A 20,895-nucleotide genomic window follows, 5' to 3' on the forward strand; every position below is an offset into this window, starting at 1 on the left:
GAAATAAACCTTGCTTTTCAGTATTTCTGCATTCTTAGTCTTTTTGCTCATTTAGAATCTATGCCCGGGCCATCTTGCTTTCCCTGAGCTTTCTGAGTGTACGACTTAACATTTAGCTCTCCCAATTTTCTCTTTTCCAAGTCCATTGTACTCAGAGGATATGTTTGATGCCTCTTTCATAGAGCAAAAAATGGCAAGTATCCTGATTTTTTACTATGACAGTGATTTTGATCTTTTCCTCTTGATGTTTATCAGACTCCCAATGGATGTGACTTGTACAGCATAGCTAAGCTTTTGAAAGCTTGTGTTGGACATTCCTTTAGTCCTCTCCTTTTCCACCTTCATAGAGCACTTGTTCTCATGTGAAGTACACTGCGCATAGATCCGGTTAAATCACTTTTATAAATACCACAATCTCAGTTGTTCATTATTGTCAGAATATGAGCTTTTTGAATAAGTAAATTTTCTGAGAATGTTATCTTTTCAAGGGTCAAAGTTCTAAATTTATTTTAGACTGATATTTTTCCAAATATATGCAACGCTATATATATTTATTTTCCTCCACAGAGTTTAGTTTTTCTAAAAACCCTGTGTTGGAGGAACTTAGCTGTTAGATGGAAAAGAGGATAAGAGGGAAATGGTGTTACAAGTGCAGCTACTAAGGCTGTTATAATTATTACATAAAGGCTGAGTGTTTAAAGTCTTAATAAAGGCATACACAGAAAACTTAATGTATATGAGTGAAATTGACATCTTGGAATTTGATTATTGTTTGTAACCTTTCTCTATATTCCTGCAGAACAGTGGTGTTCTTACTTTTTACTTGTTGAGCTCTTTATTTATGGAGGATTAAGCCTGTGACTATAAACTAAATTAAAAATGTTATTGCAAAAATTAAAAGAAAGGAACAAAGACAAGATGGAGTGAGTGAGGGAGGAAAGCATCATTACATTCTTAAAATTTTATCTATGAACTACATGAAACCTGTTCTGTTTATATGAATAAAAATTAATTAAAAATAAAAAGAACAAAAGAGAAAAAAACTACCAGAAATAGAACTAAGAGAATATCAATAGCATTTTAGAAATCTTAAATAACAATTGGATAATTTGTACTGATTTTTATTTACTATCTCTTTATTACTGGGATATCCTCTCTCTTTTTTTTATTTTTATTTTTTTGACAGGCAGAGTGGACAGTGAGAGAGAGAGAGAGACAGAAAGAAAGGTCTTCCTTTTTCCGTTGGTTCACCCTCCAATGGCTGCTGCAGCCGGCGCACCGCGCTGATCCGAAGGCAGGAGCCAGGTGCTTCTCCTGGTCTCCCATGCGGGTGCAGGGCCCAAGCACCTGGGCCATCCTCCACTGCACTCCCTGGCCACAGCAGAGAGCTGGCCTGGAAGAGGGGCAACCGGGACAGAATCCGGCGCCCCGACCGGGACTAGAACCCGGTGTGCCGGCGCCGCAGGAGGAGAATTAGCCTAGTGAGCCGCGGCGCCGGCCAAGATATCCTCTCTTTTAATGAAAAACTTAAACAATAATTTAGTTTTATTTTGTTGAAGAACTCGAGGAGAAACTCATTAATGTAATTGGATGTTATTGGTTGAATTATGTCCTGGCCCCATGTTCAAGTTCATGTGTTGAGATTCTAACCCCCAGGATCTTAGGTAGATTCTTTACAGAGCATGGACCCCAATATACTATAACTCATGAATATCCCATACAAAAGAGTAAATGTGAGGACCTACACATTCACCCATGGAGAGTGGCAGATAAACATCAGGGCAGAGATGGAGTGATGTGTCTACAAGTCAGGCAATACCAGAACCTGCCAGCAAAGCCCCAGAAGGACAGAGAAGCGTGGAACAGATTCTTTTTCACAGCACTTTGAAGGAACCATCCCTTCTAAAAGCTTGATCCTGGACTTCTCGTATCCTGAACTGGGAGACAATAGATACTGGTGTTGAAGGCACCCTCTGTGCGGCACTTTGCTGCAGGTGCCCTAGTAAACCTAGCACATCAGTCTTCCATCAACACTTAATGCCCTGCTGATTTTATGAAGAGATTACTGACTTCCACTTGGTAGGTCCCATCTTCTGTATCCCATTATGATTCCAGAGACTAAGAACAATTTGGCTTGTGGATATTAAAAAAGCTCAGAATTTTTATATCCTTACTCATCCCTTAAATATCCAAGATTATCTACCCATCCATCCATCCAAAATTTATTGTCTACAATAAATGTGTCAAGGCTGACATTGACTTTGCCCTTGAAAACTTGCATTCAGCAAATGCACAGTGTTCATGGACGTTGCTGTCCATTATTATATTAGCTTAGTTCATGAAAACTGAAAACTAGAGACGTGAACCCCTCCTAAGCACATCTCTTGGCTTCTCATCTTTCTCCTTCATGGATACAGAGACCAGACTGCAATCTTCATGCAATCTTCAGACTGCATCTTCATGTTTAGTCTTGAGTAGTGTTTTATTTTCCTCAGGGCTTTAACTTGTGTGCTTTCAAAATTGCGTTTTTCCTTCTGCCCTATCATTGGTTCTTCCCCCATTTTTTGATATCTACAATAATGTAATTCATAGTATACATATTTCAGAAAGGAAAGATATTGAGTCCAGAAAAAAAATATTCAAATAAATTCTCATTCACTAGTACTAATAATTGAAGAGAGAATGCTCCTCTTATTCATTCACTCAACCAGCAAATATTTATATCTGAATCCTTTTCTGGTCAGTGGTAGAAATGGTAAAAATGTCCATGAAATTGATATGGACCATAGAAATAATTGAGTACTAATTAATAGTGCTGAAACTTAGGTTTTGGCAGAAGAAAAACCCTACATCAGTCTGCCCTTACGTCATTTGTTTCTTTTTCATAAAAAGGTGGAGAGCAGCAGTGCAGCTGCTGGCCTCTGGAGCAGCTGCCTTTGTGCAGATCTAATTAACGAATCAGAGGTGAGTGCTGTATCTCCCAGGTGTTTTCTGCCCTCAAACTCACCTCCCTCTCTGCTCACTTCTGTGTCCTTTGACTATGAGCAATACACAAAGCCTCTTATATGCTGCATCTAATGGAGTAGGCAAGGGTCTCCTCACCCTCTTTTCTCTGATTTGAACTGAGTGGACTTAAAATGAGGACATGAGACCCTCCCCTCTACTGAGACCTGTCTTGGTTGGTGCCTTCTAGCTTTGGCTGGTGAGAGATACTGAATCAGAAGCCTCAGGCAGAGGTCTGGGAACTTTAATAAGCACACCAGGTGATTTCTGTACGTAGGCACATTTGAAATTGTGTGCTATGGTATTTTGAGATTAGTCAATACAAACTTACATTTTCTAAATATTAAAACAAGCAAGTAAACAGCAGGAAAATTTACAATATGACATAGGAGAAAATATAGAGGGCATAAGTTTGAATTTTTGTTTGCTAATAATTAAGGATAAATTCCTTAGCTTCTGTGTGTTTTGCTTGTTGGATGGCAAGGTTGAAACAGATTCATTAATTGTTTTCATTTATTTATTGATTCATAAAATATATAACCCAACCTATGTCTTAGAGTGTTGTTCTAGTCTTGAGGGAGGCAGTAGAAAATGAGTTGCTCATTGACTGGTTTCAAAAATGTCCCATTTTTCAGTTCACCATTGTCTATTTAATAGTATCACCTACTGACATCTAGTACATGCTGAAAGAATAGAACTTATTATTGCCTTATCATATTATATCATAATGCCTTCTTCCCTGCCCCCCACAGTTATAGGGACCTCAGAATGCTTGTCATGCTCTAGGGTTATTCAATAGAGTTCTGTTGAAATGAGTGTTCTAGCAGAGATATGACTCACTTCATCTTTAGGACTAAAGAGGAAGGGGCCAGTGCCTTAGTGCAGCAGGTTAAGCCACTGTTTGTGAAACCAACAATTCCATGTTGGGATGCTGGTTTCAGTCCTGCTGCTCTCTCTCTTTGCCTTTCAAATAAATAGTTACATCTTTTAAAAAAAGAAATACCAACAAGGAACTCCTCTAACTCCAGACAACTACTGCTTGGCTTCCATAATGAATGAGTTGAAAAGAACTTGGTATTAGATAAATCCATTCTGAAATCAAGATGATTAAGTTTACTTTGAAGTAAACTTCAAAGGTTTATTAATGAAGTGAAATCATAAGAGGTTTCTAAATACCTTAGTTGAGTATCCTACAGTTTTTAAGTGAGTCAGCAAAGTGCCCAGAACTACATGTGCTAGGTCTCATGCTGAGTCATTGGAGGTAGGAGGAGAATTAGTTTTGTCTCAGTATTTGATTCTCCTACAATATTCCAAGCATCATGCACGATAATGTACATATGTACAATAATGTGGATTCCAGAATGATATAAAAGTCTTTTTCAGATCATGGAAGGCAGATTTCAAGCCAGCTCCGCCTGTGGACTTTGATCTTCTACAAAGCTCAAGCTCTGTAAACTGGTCATCTGGGTACAAGTCTTAACCGATCTGTTCCTTCCCATCCCATTCATAACACTGACTTCCTACACTGAATCCCATTAAAAGTTGGAATTACTTTGCTTTCAGCTATTTTTTTTTAAAGATTTATTTTATTTATTTGAAAGGCAGAGTCACATGTGGGGGTAGAGAGTAGGGATCAGGGAGAGAGTAGACAGAGGTATCCTTTTTTTTTTTATAGATTTATTTTTATTTATTTGAAAGACAGATTTACAGAGAGAGAGAGGTAGAGATAGAGAGAGAGAGGCCTTCCATCTGCTCCCCAGATGGCTGCAATGGCCGTAGCTGCGCCGATCCGAAGCCAGGAACCAGGAGCCAGGAGCTTCTTCCAGGTCTCCCACGTGGATGGAGGGGCCCAAGGATTTGGGCCATCTTCCACTGCTTTCCCAGGCCACAGCAGAGAGCTGGATTGGAAGTGGAGCAGCCGGGACTAGAACTGGCACCCACATGAAATGCTGGTGTTTCAAGCCAGGGCTTTAACCCGCTATGCCACAGCGCCAGCCCCAGAAAGAAGTATTTTCAGCTGATTCACTCTTCTAATGGCTGCAAAGGCTGGGGCTGGGCCAGGTCTTAGCCAGGAGCCAGTAACTTCATCAGGGTCTCTCACTGGGTGACAGTGTCCTAAGCTCTGAGGCCATCTTCTGCTGCTTTTTTGGGTGCATTAATAGGACTGAATTGGCTCTCATATGGGATGCCAGATTTGTAGAAGGTGGCTTAAACTGACGCACCACAGTGCCAGTTCTTGCGTTCAACATTCAATGTGTGGCAAGATCACAGTGAGGGGCCCCCTATGCTGACATTTTGATGTCCTTTAGGTTTTCAGGCAGATTTTTTGGGGGGACACCTGATTTGCTTCAGAAAGTCCTATGAGTTCAAGACTCTGGAGTTTAAACAATTAGCTTCTTTAAGCACTGAAAAGTCCTTGGGATAAGAGAGCAACATTTTTTCCTATAGCTTTCCTAAACTGTCTTTGAATATGGATTTATTGCTATTTTGTGGGAACCTTTATATTCATTGTTGAACTGAGTTATGAAGAACAGTAGTTTTAGGTGTCTCACTCCCACAGAGCATTGTCTTTAAGGTCAAGAAGATAATTTAAAATTGAAATGGAGATCTGTTAGGAGGGCTCAAATCTATTTTGAGGGATAATTGTCCTTTGTTAGGGTGCTGACTTATTCTTGGCCCTTTAATCTATATACTTATTTCATCTGCTGAAGACTGAGAAAGAAAAACTTGAATATTGTAAAATATACCATACAATGAAGTTGGAAAACAATCATTTTATATTGTCTTTAATAAGGACAAATCTACTGTTGGAAACAAAATGGACAAAATGCTGCCAAAAGTTGACAAGCTTGGCTGAAGACTTCCTGGGTGTGAGATCCTTACATAGCCCTGGAGAGGAGAGAAAGTCTGTGCTCAAAAGCTCTGAGCCTCCGGGAAGGGTGAGTGCATTCTAGTCTTACAGTCCTTCACTGTTGCCACTGTAACACCACGTTCCCTATTGAGGGTAAAGCATTCTTCTAAAGCAGAACACCCTGAGCTTGTCACTTATTGTCTCTGATTCTTAATCTCTCGCCTACTCAAGGAGGATACTAGCATAAACATCAGAGCATGGCTATTAGGATTCAATGAAAAAAATCACAGAATAGTTTTACACCAGCCTGGCACAGAGTAGGTGGTCATAGAATGTTTCCTAGATCTATGGCTGTGTACAATGGAACCTGTAAGGACATATATCTTAAAGATAGAAAACAAGGTTTGAATTTACAGGTTATTTAGACTTAAAATGTATCTTGTTACAACCAAAGAAATATTGTTGAAAATATGTTGGGCCCATCTCTGACGATACAGGAGTATATCACCTGATCCTTGGCAGGCTTGGATTAGAGGTACTCAGGGGCTAGCCCATGGAATGATTTGAGGTTCCCACCTGTAGAAATGAAAATGCATAAATGTCGTAACTCTTCTTGTGTGTTACTGGGCAGGCAACTCCTGTTCCATACCTCACTCTGCCACCCGCGATCTGATGTGTTGTCACCTCCTCAATTATCTAATCCTTTGCTTTGATTCATTCCCTTACTGTGTGTTTGCCCTCTTGTAAAAGCTACCCGTCTCGCTCAGGCTTGGTTATAGACTTCATATCAGATTTCTAGGACTGCAAGATTTGATTCCTCCCTTCTCCTCAGTATTTTACGATGATTTGACATTGGTGAAAAAGCAGGCATCCGTCGTCTTATTACAGATGCTACTGTGCTGCAATAGCTTTTGAAGTTAACACAGCAAACAATTATCCTTTTGTCTTAGCAGTGTTTCCATCTTTGATATTTTTTTTGATACGTAAGAGCCAGAAAAATCAGAAAAAAAATCACAAGAATGGATAATAAAGCTAGTTGTGGTTTTAAGTAATTTTTCTTGCCTCTTAACTGTGTTCTTTGATAAATCTGCTAAAGCAAATAACTGAAGAATAAAAAAAGATGTAGGATTAAGTATTTTTTCTTTCAATGTGTCTATAAAATTAATTTTTTCTATCTCAACTGATATTCATAACTTATAATTCTGTAATATTTATAGGTATTCTTAAGACTTTTATCAGTTATAGCAATACTTAGTTAATTTTCATCAGTTTGTCTGAATACTAATTCATGCCTGTATTTTTACATGTTTCTGTTATATATATATATATATATATATATAGAGAGAGAGAGAGAGAGAGAGAGTAAATATTCCCTGTTGAGAATACTTCTGTGAGGACAGAAAATAATATTAATTATTCATTATTTTGCAGGTTCTTTATGTAAATGTTTTGATTAATCTTTATGGAAACCTTCTGGGTCTTATCTCCATTTTGCAGCTGGGAAAACAGTGGCTGTCACAGAGGCTACAATTCCTCCCTGATGTTACGCAGCTCAAAAGTGGCAGATCTAGAAGTTGAGTTTAGTTTTCTCAGTGTAGCCTGTGCTTTTCTCGACATACCATGTGGCTCTGTGATTCCAAATTATGTATGGGACTTGAGTTGAACATTTGTAGGAAGTTGACTTAGCCTGGATTCTCATGCCTTCTCCTCACTTAAGCATCTTCAGAAAAATGCTGTTTTCTCATGTTTGCATGCTGAGTATTGGAGAATGTGCTTCTGAGGAGGTAGTCTCCATATTATCTCCAAATTAATCTCCAAAGGTCCTCTACAGAGTGGGACTTTGGATATTTCAGGAGAGGTGCAGAGAGACTTTGGGGATTGGTGGTATTTGTAGAGATTAAAATAGATACTGATATTGATTGAGAATAGTTCACCTATGAGAGCAGAACAAGATCTGCGTGTCCCTTCTTGTGGTCTTCACACATCTTTAGAAAAACATTGATAGTGTTGGCATAGCTTCACAGAACGGCCAAGGAAACTTTAATCATCTTACTGAGAGTGAAGAAAAACCAATGGAAAGAGATTGGCTGGAGATTCATTTAGAGCTGGATTCACAGTATGTTCCTTGTACTTGGGACTGTTACCTATCTTTTCTGAATCTTAGTTTCATCATCTGTAAAGTGGGGCTGATGAACGTTGCAGGACTATTGCATGACTTGACTGAGACACTTCAGAGTGCACGTGGAGACCTGGCACGCAATAAGTGCTCTATCAATGTTAGCTTCTATCCCCCATTTACTGTCAGCTTCATGGAGATTGGAACTATAAAAAATACTTTTATGAAACTTTTGAAACTATTGGATGAGTTCTATTTATTTACATAAGATGAACTTTTAAGTTCCTTGCTACCTTTATTCATTTATTTTATTATGCCTGATTGCCCTTCATTCATTTAATCATTCACAAATACTTATTGATAGCATGCTACATAGGCAGGTGTGAAGTTATGGAGAAAAGAGAAATGAGATGGCTCTCTGTCTTCATGGAAATTGTACTATAATGGGGAAAAAACTGTATACATGAAAACAACTCAAGAACAGATAACTAGAGATAGTAATATAGATGATAACTGCCAAAGAAGTTCCTGGTCAAAGATATGAGTTGGGCTTGAAGGAAGTAAAGGTTTTTTTTTTTTTTAACTTTTATTTAATGCATATAAATTTCCAAAGTACGACTTATGGATTACAATGGCTTCCCCCCCCATACCGTCCCTCCCACCCACAACCCTCCCCTTTCCCACTCCCTCTCCCCTTCCAAGTAAAGGTTTTGAACAAGAAAGAGAAGGTGACTTTTCAACTTTTGAGGGGGAGAGGAAAGGATTGATCAAAGGACTGGAGTAGGAATGAGCATTGAATTGGAGGGGGGATGCTGAAGTTTTGTTCTCTGGAGCTAGGGCCGAGGTTGGGGCCGGCGCTGTGGTGTAGTGAGTGGAGCTGCCGCTTGCAGTGCGTGCATCCCATATGGGTGCTGGCTCGAGTCCCGGCTGCTCCACTTCTGATCCAGCTCTCTGCTATGGCCTGGGAAAGCAGTAGAAGATGGCCCAAGTCCTTGGGCCCCTGCACCCACTTGGGAGACCCAGAAGAGGCTCCTGGCTTTGGATTGGTGCAGCTCCAGCCGTTGAGGCCATCTGGGGAGTGCACCAGCGGATGAAGACCTCTATCTCTCTGTCTCTCTCTCTCTCTTTCTCTCTCTGTCTCTGCTTCTCCTTCTCCTTCTCTCTCTGTATAACTCTGACTTTCAAGTAAATAAATAAATCTTTTTAAAAAAGATCTATTAGGTCTTGTCTTTCTGCCTCTTAATTGTGGAAGAGCTGAGACATCATGGAGACTGACCTGAATCCAAACAAATCCTGAAAAATTAGTTATTAGTTATTTTCTTTGTCTCTCTGTTTCCTGTAAAATTAATGTGAGAGTAGTATTTACTTCATCAGATTGTTCTGAAGCTTAGATAAGTAAATGCATATATAACATTTATAGCCTGTCACAGAAAATGCCAGTAAATGGTAGATACTGCTATTCAAACAAAAGGGAGATTAACAAATATGTATGTACCTGTTTTGTGTATGTGTGTGTTTAAGGTTTCTATATGATCAATGGGAGTGTTGGAAAACCTGTGAGAGACAGTGGACATTATCCCATCATTTGCTGATGGGGCCAAATACTCATGAGATTGTCAATCTTGATAATATCTTTAGAATTTATTGTCTGGATGTCAAAGGGCATATTGACATGAAAAATAACATTTTATATAAATAGGATAACAGTAATATTTAGGATTTGAATTAGTATTTTTTCATTCTTCTGCAGAAAAAAATAGGAACATAGACTAACTTGTAAGTAACAGAGTAAAATAATTGTTCTTTCCAGGACTGAACCCATAAGCTTGTCTTATAGGAAATATGGTTTATTCGGTGATTTCCAAGGATTTTTGATCCTGTAGTCTAATCAAATTATTTTTATGTCTCTTTCTCTCTCTCTCTCTCTCTCTATATATATATATATATACACACACACACAGTGGGGCTTAGTCTTATTTAAAATATTCAGGTACTAGTAGTGTTCATCTCCCTTCATCCTGATTGGAATATGCTGTTTCACTCATGGATGTGTTCGTTATTGTACAGATCGCCTCTCTGACACATGGAGCTGCTGAATCTAGATGAAGCAAACTCTCTACTTTTGAAAATCGCCATCTTTCTTCCCTTCTCCTTAAAAATAATATTTTGTGGCCCATTGACAGACATTCTATAGATCATTAGATATAATGCTGTAGGCTATTCTACAGGTAGCTTTATACAATATTTCTGACTCTAGGAGGGAAGTTTGGGCTGGAGACTGATGGGGGTTGGTTTATAAGATCTGTTTATAACCATGACAATGATGCTTCTCTTCTCTTAAATGAAGGTGTGTGCAATGAGAAGGGATAGTTCAAGAACTCAACCTTCAGTGAAGGGTGAAAAAGCAATGCCCAAAAAGGAGCGTTGGAGATAGCAGATGCACAAGGATGTTTGAATGTGTGTCAAAGCCAAGGAACTAGAGAGTTTTAAAATGAGGGCATACACAAAAAATTTAAATGCAAGTGTATTCCAGTAAGATAAAAATGGAAAGCATGCTTTTGATTTGGTATCTAGGAGATCACATAGCTTTTCAGTGCAGGGAAGAGTGTCAGTGGTTTCATGGGCTGAGATTAGTGGGAAGGCAGCAAACAGAGATTTTCAAGAGAAAGAAAGGAGTAAAATGATATATGTGTGTTCATGTGTATGTGTGCATGACAGAGTGGGGTGGGAAAGGGAGGGAGAAACAGGAGATCCTGTTCTATCCTTTATTATCTATTTCCCTTTTCCTTCCTTCCCTCTCTTCCCTCCTTCCTTCTTTCCTTCCCTCCCTTCCTCCCACCCTCCCTCCCTCTCTTCCTCCTTCCTTCCTCCCTCCCTCCCTCCTACTTTCTTTCCTTCCCTCTCTCCCTCCTACCTTCCCTCCCTCCCTCCCTCCTTCCTTCCCTCCTTCCCTCCCTCCCTCCCTCTTCCTTCCTTCCTTCCTTCCTTCCTTCCTTCCTTCCTTCCTTCCTTCCTTCCTTCCTTCCTTCCTTCCTTCCTTCCTCTCTCTCTCTCTCTCTCTCTCTCTCTCTCCCTCTCTCTCTCTCTCTCTCTCCCTTAGCCCTCTTCTCTATCAGTGACTGTTTACTGCATTGCTTGCTTTGTCTGGATAGCTCCTCTCCCCCTGGTAAGATCTGTCACATTTTAGCCCTGATATCTTCTTCTTGAGAGGTATTAATCACAGTTTCAGTCGGGCACATACTGCACTTTGTCCATTACTTACCTGCACATATGCCACAGCACTTGCACTCTGCTGGTTACTTATGTGTCTGTCTTTCTGGATAGATTCTGTACTTTCATCTTTAGATTCCCAGTCCCTACCCTACTGCCCAGCATGTATTAATTTTCAGACTTGCTCCTTGGACATGTGAATGAACAAAGAAGGAAAGAGGTAAGCAAGCTGTGGGAAGGCTAGTCTGGCAGTGGTGCTGATTCTGCTTGGGAGAGTGCTTGGGCTTAGGCTGGAGGCAGCCACATCAGTTGTGAGCATAGAGATGCTTTAGGAGGACTTGCTGCCCTAACTCAGACAAGAAAGAAGAAGGGACTCCGTTAAACATTTTAATAGGAGATGTGCCAAATTTGGATTAAAAAAACAGGGAAGAATTAAAGGAAATAACAGATGTTTAATATTTAAAACAGGGAGAATTATGACGAAAGGAGAATCTTGATCATGGTGGTTGGGGAAGGGAAAGAACACAGTGGTGGGAGGTGAGTTTGATTTTGGGTCTGCTGGGTGGTCTCCTAAGAAGCCATTTATTTCTGTGTCTGTGTGCTGTTCCAGGAGCTTCCCTGAAAGCCTACTGCCTTGTCGTTTTTGCTGTGTGTGTCAAGCAGCCACGCTTCTCTAGTTGTTTTCTTCTGAAAGGAGAAAATTTTTTTTCCATAAAGAATGTCAGCAATGATCCTCCACTTACATCAAAAACATGTCAGAACAAAGTGAAACCTCAAGCTCCCAAGACTTAACAAGCACGGGCACAGCTCGGCTGAACCTGGGATATCTGCTTTAGGAATACTCAGTGCTTTCTAAGAACACTGTCATTTGCTGATCAGAAATGATATATTATGTAGAACATCAAATTTATCCATATTCATTTATACATTTATTTTTAAACAAAGTTCTATATTTGGTCTTCAGTTCCCTCAGTGGCAACAAAAGACACTTTTTTTAAATAAAAGATAGATTAATGTCACACTTTTAAAAATTATTTATGCATTTTATTTATTTGAAAGGCAGGAAAAGATAGAGGGGAATGGACAGACAGAGCATGCTCTCCCATCCTCTGGTTCACGCCCCAAATGCCTGCAAGAGCCGAGGTTGGGCCAGGCTGAAACCAGAATCCTGGAACTCCAACTGGGTCTCCTGTGAGTGGGAAGAGCACAGATACTTGAATCATCTGCTGCTGTCTCCCAGGGTGCACATTAGCAGGAAGCTGGACTGGAACTGGAGCTGAGACTCAAACACACACGCTTCCCTGAGGCAGGCAGGTGTCCCAAGCAGCATCTTATTTGCTGGACCAAAAACCAACCCCATCACCTTTCTAAAGTTAGTTCTTCGATGTACAGAAATCATTTGATAAGAATTGGAAACTACTCTTAGGACTCTAATCATGTAAAGAATAAGAAAGGAGAGAGATGCTTTGAGCAAGAGCGTAGCTGGTCATTACGAAGAGAGTTTTAGGTATGGCTCAGCACTCATTCCAATCTGCTCTCTGGTTCTGTCCCCTGTCTGAGCCTTTTGGAGACCACCTTCACTTTTTTCTCTTTCCTTGCTACACCAATAAAATCAGTCATCCCCTCAGCAATAAGCATGTAAAATGACTTCTTTTGTAGAACAAACCCTTTGAGTGTAAATAATTTGTTGGCCCCCTCCTCCCTTCAAGCATTGTGTTGGAAAAAATACCCAACATAAATTGATTGTATAGATAGCCTGATTGTAAGCAAGATTAATATGAAAGCACAAGGAGTCTGCAATAAAACCTACTAACTTAAATCATTCGCATTTGTGTACAAGCATTCATATTTAGCAACAGTCCCAAGGCTGAGATTAAAGCTGTTTGGTAGGTTACTTCAAGGCCTTTTTATTGCTAAATCTTATTATGTCTCTAAAATGTAGAAATTAATCACCTGTCATCAAAGCTGCAGTGGATTATTGACTTCTAAATGTCTCTACAAATTGATTCATGACAGAATGAAACAGGAGACTGAACTAGCATAGAAATTCTTTTGCATGTGATAAAAAAGGTCTATTAAAAGCATTTCAACAAATGCTGCCTATTAGGTAATCATCACAAAGTACTTTCCTATCAAAATGAGGTACTTCTGGAATAGTTTTGATGAGATGTATATTTTTTCCAGCATTGATAGGGTAACACAAAATTATTCTGAAACCCTAGGAAGCTGATTTGGAAATCCATTTAATTCTTGTGTTACACAGAGCACAATTTGTTTTTGTAGTATGAACATAATACAAAGACAGAAAAAATCCACTTCATTTGTAATGTGTGTGTGTGTGTGTGTGTTGGTGTGTGTATCAGACTCTAAAGATTATTCAAATTGAAAATCTCGGAGAATGTTTATTATCTACAATAGTGGAATTAGGAATTAGAAGAATTTTTGTAATAAAGATCCTTTTCAATGCCCACTAAATTCCTTTGATTACATTCTGTTTCCTCATCTCTGTTAGTTTAAATCAGAGGTTCTAGGGCCAGTGTTGTGGTGTACTGGGTTGGGCTGCCACCTGCAGTGCCCATATCCCATATGGACACCAGTGTGAGTTCTGGCTTCCCCACGTCCAATCCAGCTCCCTGCTAATGGCCTGGGAAAGCAATGGAGGTTGACTCAAATGCTTGGACCACTGAACCCATGTGGGAGACCTGGAAGAAGCTCCTGGCTCCTAGCTTTGGCCTGGCCTGGCCCTGGCCATTGCAGCCATTTGGGGAGTGAACCAGCAGATGGAGGACCTCTCTCTCTCTCTCTCTCTCCCCTCTTTGGCTCTTTCTTTCAAATAAATAAAATAAATCTTATGAAAAATAAAAATTTAGTGGCTCTTCAAGAGGATTGATTTTGCCCCATCATGGGGCATAGGCAATATTTGGAGACATTATTTGTTGAAATTGGCATTCAGTGTAGACTTGCCAAGGGTACTGTAGAAGACCCTACAGTGCAGAGGGCAGCCTTCGAAAAAGGAAGAGTGCAGTCCAAGCTGTCAAAAGTTAATGCCAATGTTGAGAAACCTTGGTTTAAATTAAGAGAATCTCAAAAAAAAAATCCTTTGATTAGGGCAGAAAGAGGTTCAAGTGGAATCTAGGAGATCTTTTTAAAGATCAGATTATCTTCTTTAATTTTGACCTGTAACCCTCCCTTCTTGGTAAACATTTAACTGCCAATGATGGTTTCTTCCTTTTCAGAATTTTCTCACAGAGCTTTTTTTTTTTTTTGACAGGCAGAGTGGACAGTGAGAGAGAGAGAGACAGAGAGAAAGGTCTTCCTTTGCCGTTGGTTCACCCGCCAATGGCCGCTGCGGCTGGCGCTGCGGCCGGTGCACCGCGCTGATCTGAAGCCAGGTCTCCCATGTGGGTGCAGGACCCAAGGACTTGGGCCATCCTCCACTGCACTCCCTGGCCACAGCAGAGAGCTGGCCTGGAAGAGGGGCAACCGGGACAGAATCTGGCGCCCCGACCGGGACTAGAACCCGGTGTGCTGGCGCCGCAAGGCGGAGGATTAGCCTAGTGAGCCGCTGCGCCGGCCTAGAGCTTGTTCTTACAGTCCATTTCTCACCATGTCCACGCTTGGCTCACATCAGCCTCTCGTACATCCACTTCAATGCTTTGTTTCATTTTGTCTGTTAGCTCTGTAGTGACTCTCAAAGTCAATATAGGGAAGTGTCACTGAGCTAACTTCTGATCACAATGCATTTTGATTTTCAGTGGACATTTAAGGATAGGAATTAATACTTATGAGTAAGAGGACAGAAACTTTTATTTTGGATTTCTGTCTACTCAACCCAATTACTCAAAACACCTTTCAATCTTTTTACAAAACTAAATAACTATTGCTGTCATTTGATAATGTTGTTTTTGACAACATGAAATTTAAAAAAGATACTGCTTCTACCACATGATGAGTTTCACAGACAAAAACATTTTATCCTCCTTTGTGTCTCAGTGGTCAGATCTCTGCATTAAGTGGGTGAAATTTACTTCAATCCTTGATATTCAAATATAACTTAATTTGACAGAAACACAATTTAACACATAAAATCTTTTGTGTAGGCCTCAACATCATACATATGTCTCACCACATATATCATACACAGTGAAGAGGGAGATGGCTGTGTTGCACCAGAAACCCTGCCCAGGCTCCTCCCACAGGAAGAAGTCACGCCCCTTCCATCCACAAGAACTCTGGTGACCCTGGAGATCCAGAGCTATTCCTTACATTAGCTTTAGCTGATGCAAGACATGCATGAATATTAATGGGATTCCATACCTCACAGTACACAATAACGTTCATTTCCAACTCTCTCCCTCTCCCCTGCTCTACCAACCTCTTCCCCCTCTGTCCTCCCTCGCCTGCCCCTCCTGTCTCACTTCTCACTGAGTATCCAGTACGACGTGTAAAACAGTAGAGAGATGTAAAGCCCGAATGTGCTGTCTCTGTGGACGATTCAGACATGAGCAACTGGTAGGCAACCGAGGCCAGGGCTTCAAATGGAATCTATGTGTAGAGATCACTGTAACATAAAAAGGTTTTAGACTTTGGGCTGGATTTCTCAAAGAGGCTGCGCTAAGCCTCCATTCCGTCAGGACAGCTTCAGGTGTAGATTTGCCTGTACTGATACGAGGACTGAGCACTTCTCGTTTCTTTGTGAGGGATTATTCTCTTACATTCCTCTTCAAGTCTTCTGGGCAATCTCTCTGGAGATAATCCTGGGGCAGTGGTGCCAGTCGCCTTGAAGTCTCAGCCCCTTGCGGTGCGGTTGCCACCAACCATTGCAGCATGTAGTTTATGTATATATGTATGCAATGAAGTCTTCTTCAGTTCTGTTTTTTTTCTGTCAACACTCCACGGCCGTTTCTGGCACTCACTCACGAAACATTTGTAGGAAACTAGTTAAAAGTTAACTGATATTCAGGGAAAAGCCTTGTTAGCAGAGATTGTTTATGCAAAACTACATCTCATAAAGAATCTCCACTCTTTTTTGAAGACAGAGAACTTAAAAGCCAGTTTGGGGGCTGAATTCATACATCTTTGTCTCTCTCTCGGTTGATCTTGGCAATACCTCAGATAGAACCCAAGGCCCAAATAAAGTTACGTTCGGAAGGCAGTCACAATTCAGTGATCTTATCCTGAGAACGCCTTCTCTCGGCATTTACATCATCTAATTTGGGAAGTGGTTTACACATTTACTCCTGCGATTTTTCCAGGGGCTTTTATGATCTGCCAAGTGGACAAATGTCAACAGGCCATAAGGATTGATTTACCAGGATTTCTGTCTCTTGTGAGCAGATTACTGTAGTGTGGAATAAAACACATGTAAACAAGCCTAACTATCTTCGCCGGAATGCAGTTCCCACCAGACGTGGTGGCTTGATGAGGAGTCCTGGTGGGGCTGCCTCCTGTCACTGTGAAATCTTGGAGGGGTAGCAGCTTTCACTCTCATACAGCCATCCTGGAAAGGGGCTCCGAGCCTGCACTACTTATGCACACAGAGAAAGAAAGCAGCAAGGTGTTTGCACCCTGCAGCCTACAGCTCCTGTGCCGCAGGTCTCACTAAACACCGCTCTGTCTGCTCGCAGAACTTGTCAGTGGCCCTGACCCTCAAGACCTTGAACCTGTCCATCTAATCAGATTGAGACAACGCCTTCCTGTGGAAGAGAAGCGCCAGTACCAGGCAGCAGAAACACAGTTTTCCACTCTGAGGGGGAACTGAATTGAAGACTTCTGCAGAGCGACTGGCATTTCCAGCTTATGATTCTTTGCAAAAGGAAAAATCATGGCTCATCATGACACTTATGTCTTTTTTCAAAAAGGAAGTCTAAGATTAGTTTTTTTTAAAAAAAGAAAATTTATTTGAAAGTCTAAGTTACACACAGAGAGAGGGAGAGGCAGAGAGAGAGAGACAGAGAGAGAGAGAGAGAGAGAGAGGTCTTCCATCCACTGGTTCACTCCCCAATAGGCCGCAATGGCAGGAGCTATGCTGATCCGAAGCCAGGAACCAGGAGCTTCTTTCAGGTCTCTCATGTGGGTGCAGGGGCCCAAGGACTTGGGCCATCTTCTACTGCTTTCCCAGGCCACAGCAGAGAGCTGGATCAGAAGTGGAGCAGCCGGGACTTGAACTTGCGCCCAAATGGGATGCCAGCACTGCAGGCAGTGGCTTTACCCATGCCCCCATTTATGTCTCTTTAGTGTCCATGTTATAAAAGTCTTTGAGCCTTGATTCTGGTCCTGTTTTGATTTTATTTGTGATGCGACAGGAAGGAAGGCAAGGGCCCTTGCTCCTTCAGTCTTTCTTTTCATGCTGCTCACACCTATCTCTAGAGTCGGGACCATGGCACCGACGTCTTGGGTGCCCTTTGTGGAGGCTTGCGGGGAGGATATTCCCCCTTAGAATTAGCACTCAGCTGTTTTTTTTTTTGTTTTTTTTTTTTTTTTTTTTTTTTTTTTAGCATCCCTCCTTCTTCTCCTCCTTCTTCCCTAGGAATGCACCGTTCTTGAGGGTAAGTTGAGTACAGATAATCCTAAAATTTTTGTTTGCTGTAGATTTGCATGCAATATTTCTGTCTTCTACTTACTGGCTTATTGATTATATAGAAATGATTTAATGTCTGTTTAAAAGGGGGAATACTATAGGGTCAGTGTTGTGGCACAGCAAGTTAAATTGCCACCTGTGACATCACTGGCATCTCACATGAGTGCCGGTTCAAGTCTTGGCTTCTCCACTTCTGATCCAGCTTCCTGCTAATGCACCTGAGAAAGCAGTGTAAGATGGCCCAAGTGCCTGGGTCCCTGCCACCCTTGTGGGAGACCCAGATGGAGTCGCTGGCTGCTGGCTTCTGCATGGATCTCTCCTTCTCTGGCTCTCTCTCTTTCTCTGTAATTCTGCCTTTCAAATAAGTAAATAAATATTTTAAAAAATAAAAGAAGGGGCGGTACTGGTACCAAAATCTATCTCCTAAGCCTGTTGTGGAGGCGAATTAGGAAATGCCTATTGAAAGCTCACACGATGCCTGGTGCACAGGAGGTTCACTAAAAATCTTGGAGTTTCTTTTCCTCCAAGAGAACCTGAGGTAGCAGTGTCTGCCTGTGTGGGCCAACCACAACCCACATAGGCTCTTTTAAACTGCAGTCTAAGCCCTGTTGGATGGGCCCCAGACATATGACAAGGGCTGAGTGGATTGAATTGGGACTTTCAGTTCTGCCTTGAATTGGTTCCCCTGTGTAGACAAGCCTGTATGATATCAACCTTCTACTTCAGCGAGAAAGAGGCTGTTTGGGCATGGGTATTATTTTCTTAAATGCGGAATAAAACAGGACCAGCAGGGTATTTCAGTGAAATATCTCCTTTGAACTTTCCTATTCATTTGCTCTTTTATGCATTCACAGCGAGGGGTTTCCAGCTGATCCATTTGATTGCTCTCTTGTACAGAGTGTAGAGACAGCAAAGAGGGGATTCCTGTAGCTTCTTAACTTGTTAACAAAGGCTGCTATGACTGTGGCGAGCCCCAGAGCTGACAGCCAGTTTCAGTTCTTTGTAGGGGTTAAGAGAGGGAGACAAGGCCGGCAAAGAGGAGGAGAAGTTTTAATAGAGATACCGAATGTGCAAAGCAGCAGGGCACAGGGTAGGGGCAAGAGGAAGGGAAGCTATGAGTCCTAAAAGTACCATCCGCAGCTCATTCCGGTTTCAGTCTCTTGTCAGAGCAGATGTTCTGTGAATTGCTGCCATCCTGGTGACCAGAGCGCTGATCCAAGTCCTGGGAGAACACAGGGCCAGTGGCAGGGCTGTCAGTGGTTCAATTGTGAGCCTATCTTACCACTGTTTTGTGCCTTTTTATTTATCTTTAATATGCAAAAGTCACACATATAAACAGGCTTGCTTTGAAGTTCAGTTGCAAAACGATACAAAAAATAAAGGGCTGTCACATAAATAGCATCATCATCAGTTATCTTCCGCACTCAGGATCTCTCATGGGAATGTTCTTAACCTTAATTTCTGGGCAGGGGTAGAGAGCACGTGGGGGATGTCAGGGAGGAAATACCGAGGCTGATTGTCGGGTGCTGTTAGCTTTGAAATAGGCATGGCGGTTGGCTCTGTCATCCCTGTCACCTGTTAAGTATAAAAGCACCTGGAAGGTGATGCGGCGGACTCACCCCACCCCATATTCCTTTCCACATCTCTGAGACGTAACTGGACTCACCTGCTGCAGCAGCACCAACCTGTCCGCCAGGACTTCGTTTTTCAATTGGAAAGGTTTCCGCCCAGGCTGGCCTGTGGGCTGTTAACAGATTGAACCAACGCTTGTGGAAACCACGAGTGGCCTTTGGGGTTTGCTGAAGCTTTTGTGGACCTGCTTAGGGCTCTTGGTACCTGTTTTTGTCTTTGAAGCTGCTTCTTATTGGCAATCTGCCTCCCCAACCCCAAGCTAGAGTGACGTCTTGACGTGTGTGGGTAACTGGGAGAGGTGAAAGGTAAACCTTTAGCTCATAACATGAGCCGTTTTTCCAAGTGCATTGTTTTTGGTATACCCACAGGACTTCCACTCGGCAGTCTCTACACTGTTTTATAGTTTGCTTTAATTTATCTAACTAATGACATGAAAGATATAAAATTGGTAAAACTATAGTGTTTGGCTTGCTTAAATTAAGTTTATGAGTTTTGCTTAAGCCTGCCAAACAAGTTAAATATTTCATGGCTTTCACAGGCTACAGTTCTAATATTTATAACTCTTGTGTACAGATTTCAAAAAATTATAATTACAACTCCCAGTATCCCAGATATAGCAGATGTTCAATATTTTCTACAATGTTGGCAGAAATGCTTCTCCTGCTCTTTTTGATCCCCTACCCATGTATTGTATCTGTTGGAACAAGCTGTTGATAAGAAAGTCTACTGTCATTCTTTCATTTTAACGACCTTGGAAAAAACTCTAATGTGAAATAGGAGGAGAGAAAGGAAAGGTGATTTCTACCTTCCTAAAAATATCTCACTGCATGGAAATGATGTTTTACTCAAAAGAGAATGGCATAAAAGTACATGTTCCCATGAACCATATTTTATCTACTTTATGACCACAAAGGTTTTCTGTATAATTTTCATCTTTCTTAAAGATTCAGATTCCCTTTTTGTCTGTGACTGACTTTTGTTGGCCCCCTTAACAAAGCAACTACCTCATTTGCCTTCCAGAAAATTAAAAAAAAACCTTTTTCAGCCACTTACTTGAGAATTTGAAGGTCTCCATAGGAATTGTGTTACAGGGCGGGTCATTATTAAGTCTTGTATGCAATTATATAAATATGATGTTTTGGTAGTAGACAGAGACTCAGCAAGAATGAGCACAAGCGAAATTAAACTTATGTTAGGAAGTTTCTAGTTCATGGGTTCTAGAATGCCTTGTGGCAGGATGCAAGTTTGGAGATCTTTGAAATATTTAACTTCCTCTCCTTCCTGCTTTGCCCGAGGCCTGCCTTGGGTAGACTGAAGATGTGCTAGTGCTAAAATGAAATAGGGCTGGTTCTATTCCTCACTTGGTTCATGCACACAATTAATAGCAAAATGAAACAATTTTTTTTTTTTTTTTTTTTGACAGGCAGAGTGGACAGTGAGAGAGAGAGACAGAGAGAGAAAGGTCTTCCTTTGCCGCTGGTTCACCCTCCAATGGCCGCCGCT

Source organism: Oryctolagus cuniculus, chromosome 9, assembly GCF_051225735.1.
Source record: "Oryctolagus cuniculus isolate XC-2025 breed Fujian yellow rabbit chromosome 9, ASM5122573v1, whole genome shotgun sequence".
NCBI classification, from domain to species: Eukaryota; Metazoa; Chordata; class Mammalia; order Lagomorpha; family Leporidae; genus Oryctolagus; species Oryctolagus cuniculus.